Below are 3800 nucleotides of genomic sequence, written 5' to 3' on the forward strand. Positions count from 1 at the left end.
TGCAAAGGTAATCGGGTGAATTTCTGGATAGGATGCATTTAGAGGGATTGGGGCCAAATGCTGGGGAACGGGACTTGTTTAATTTTGGCTATGTGGTGAGCATGGACGAGGTCCACCGAAGTATCTTTTTCCACGGTGTACCTGAATAACGTCGTGTTGCATCCACTGGCTTTAAAGGATTACTTTTTAGCGGAGTTTGCCGTCGCTGTCTGTGGCACAATCATTTAGTCTGTTCGACTGCTCACGGGAAAGGTAGTCTTGTGAAACACTGCAGAAACGAACGACTTCCTGACTTTAGCTCCAGTGACCATACTCTGTGAAATTTTCCCAGATCCTCAGCTGAGGATTTTTGCTGCTGGAAGTTACCGCAGAAACCCCGTTAAATCGAAATGTATTGTGCGAATCGCAAAACAGAAAGCATTTAACACGGAACACAAACAAAACTGGCATACCTCATGCATTTTCAGACACAGAGATGCATGAATGCTAAATGTGATACAATCCGAGGGCATGAGTCATAAAGTAATCTCACAACTAACAACAGGGCATTTCCAAACGACTCTTTCAAACATACTGCAGCCTTAGTGCACCACCACTTTCCAGACAATGCTGAAAAGAGAGAAAGAAAGAACATAATCTGAATTGGCCGGTAAAAGTGAATTTCACCAATCACAGTCTCGATTAGATTACCTTTCCCTTCCGATGTTTCTAGGACGGAAATGAAGGAAATGGGAGAAATTCAATAAGGTATGACATCGAAATTCATTGGAACGATTTTCCCATCAGCTAGAAACCCAAATAACAACGAGTAGAGTCACCGGAGGACTTGGTTTCACCACAGCGATGAAATAACAGTCTCCATTCGGTTCCAGGAAAAACTCAACTCGCCTGGGACGGCAGAACTGTTTGCGATTTACCGCACGGGAGGCGAACACGATCATGACAGCAGAGACATTTTGAAATATTTGGTAGTATTCCACACCACAGTTAATTCCCGGGGAAGCAAAACCATTTTACTTTTGTTTTTGACATTAATATACAGTGGGCACCGAAACAGCATTTTAACAAGCTGCCGTGTTGGAGTTGATCAGCAGAAATGGCAGTGGTGGGATTCGAACCCGCACCCCTTTCGAGACTGGAATCTGGATCCAGCGCATTAGACCGCGCGGCCACACAACCAGCCGGCCGCGACGCCTCATTTTCTTGTATTTCCAATTGTGCTCCTGCATAACAACAGAGGTAAATTCACATGAAAAGCGTTCCATGATTCCTCTCGGACTCGCACAGCTGCTGCGATGTTCCCGGCTACAATGTCAATTTCGCAGCAGATATTGATAGCCCATCAATCCAGACAAAAATCAATGGTAAGCTCAGTCTATCTTCTCAGACTCTTTTCAGCTACAAATGTATCTGTGAGTGCGTGCGAATGTAGGTTCGCTTATGATTTGGTCAAATAACCATGAGCTGCTTGACATTACTGGAATTTCCATTCTTGCTTTGCTAAATGATTTCACCCATTGCTCGAAACAGGACGACTTTCACGTTTACACGGAACACGAAACACACCGGACTACAGGGAAAATGCACAAACCTGTGCAGGCCGTGTTCCACATCATACCGTGCAGCATACTTTCACTCACTGTGTCCGTTTTTTTCAGAATAAGAGTCCCAAAGAATGTTCTCCACACTAAAACCGGAGGTAGCATTACAAACCGAGAACGACAGATTACATTGTGAGGATGTTCTGATCTCGGAGCCAGTTCGAGATGCCACTTTCCTTGTCTTTTACCTTAACCATGCAATTTGTTGCTGAGATGTTCACTCCTGGACATGAGCCACATGGATACCAACTGAATTGGAAACCTGTGTGGGAATCGACGAGAAGTGACTCAATAACTTTTGCTAAATTCCATGGTGCTTTTTAGAAATGCAGTTTCTGTTCACCTCAATCTAAAAGCCAGTTTCTGAACATTGTAACAGAAGTCAAAAGGTAATTACCTCACCCCACCCCCACTCCAGAAGAGGTGCTAACTGCCCTTGAGTGCTTTTTGTTCTCGATGTGAAGAACTTTCACGCCTGAGTCACCTTCACGTCTCTGGTTGCTGAGTGAATCACAAAGAAGGAATTTCACCAGAGCTGCAACTGCCTCACTTCACCACTCGCCCTCGCCGTTTACATTTTCCTGCTCGTCAGTGATTTAAAGAAAACCAAATGGATGCGATGTCATTCTGTAGCCTCTCTGTCGATTCCTCCGTTTCAGTTCCAACATGACTTAGATCTCGGGGCGGACCTGAATACGAGCGACGCTATGAATGCGCAAGTTCAAAGGTTCCTCTCAGAGTGTAATTTCTTTCATTGCTGTTGTTGACTGAATGAGTAACTAACGTGCGAATTGCTCCAAAACATGATTCAGGACATCTGGTGCCATTTCTCGCACGTTGAATAACGATTGACAGCTTCCAAATGAGGTTTTTCTGAGACGACCTGAGGTACATTTGACAAACAGACAAGTTCAGGAATTCGTGGTGCGCTGTGACACCAGGGCATCTGCTTCTTTCCTGTCTTTGAACCGAGCCGCCTGCGCAAGGAAGGCAAGTGCGGTACTGCTTTTCGGCCAAGATCAGAAGGCGGTAACTACACTCTCCAACAGAATGGCATATGATCAGAACCAGGTTGGAGAAAAACTTAACAACGCTTTGCACTGTAATTAAATGGATTTGCATTACATTTCACTACGAGAGCAGATTTGTTCAAGCAAATTCGAAGGCAGGTTTGCAGATGGGAAAGCATGCAAGACAGCTCAGCTTTTGTCCATGTAAAAGGCTCTAGTTGAAGAACAAAGCAGTTTCTGCCCAGTTTCGAACTGGGGCCCTTTCGCGTGTGAGGCGAACGTGATGACCACTACACTACAGAAACAAGCCACAGCCACCCGTGCTGGGGCTCAGTGGCGTCCAGCACTGAAAGTTGAATCCGTTCCACGTTTCACCTTTCTGTTTCCAATAGCTCGTTGTTGTCCAACGTAATTGACTCTTGAAAACGAAAAGAAAAGACACGGTAAATTGATGACAAAATATAGACAAAGATGTCGTCGATGTTTGTACCGTAGGGCGAGGTGGAATAGGCGGGGACAACTTTCCCTGCAGCGAAACAAATGCGACATGACCTTATGGGAGGGTGGTAAACTGGGTATTTACGTGTTTTACCCAAGTTGGTGTGAGATGAAAAGTCGACAGCATAGCTTTAAGGTGAGCGGGCTGAAAGTGACAAGGCACATTTCCCACAAAGAAGGTAGTGCGTGTTTGGTATGATCTACCAGAGGAAGTCGAGGAGGCTATTACACTCAGAAACTTGCAAAGGTAATCGGGTGAATTTCTGGATAGGATGCATTTAGAGGGATTGGGGCCAAATGCTGGGGAACGGGACTTGTTTAATTTTGGCTATGTGGTGAGCATGGACGAGGTCCACCGAAGTATCTTTTTCCACGGTGTACCTGAATAACGTCGTGTTGCATCCACTGGCTTTAAAGGATTACTTTTTAGCGGAGTTTGCCGTCGCTGTCTGTGGCACAATCATTTAGTCTGTTCGACTGCTCACGGGAAAGGTAGTCTTGTGAAACACTGCAGAAACGAACGACTTCCTGACTTTAGCTCCAGTGACCATACTCTGTGAAATTTTCCCAGATCCTCAGCTGAGGATTTTTGCTGCTGGAAGTTACCGCAGAAACCCCGTTAAATCGAAATGTATTGTGCGAATCGCAAAACAGAAAGCATTTAACACGGAACACAAACAAAACTGGCATA

At 45.2% G+C, this 3800-nt stretch overlaps 1 non-coding gene across 1 annotated transcript; it reads right to left on the minus strand.

The window, feature by feature from the left end:
* Positions 1-2843: 2843 nt before the first annotated feature.
* trnav-cac (transfer RNA valine (anticodon CAC)) lies at positions 2844-2916 on the minus strand. The gene has a single exon. It is a non-coding gene; the product is annotated as a tRNA-Val (tRNA).
* Positions 2917-3800: the final 884 nt, after the last annotated feature.

This window comes from Chiloscyllium plagiosum, unplaced genomic scaffold (assembly GCF_037043375.1).
Source record: "Chiloscyllium plagiosum isolate Xiang-an unplaced genomic scaffold, Cpla_swu_hap1 HiC_scaffold_20, whole genome shotgun sequence".
Lineage (NCBI taxonomy): Eukaryota > Metazoa > Chordata > Chondrichthyes > Orectolobiformes > Hemiscylliidae > Chiloscyllium > Chiloscyllium plagiosum.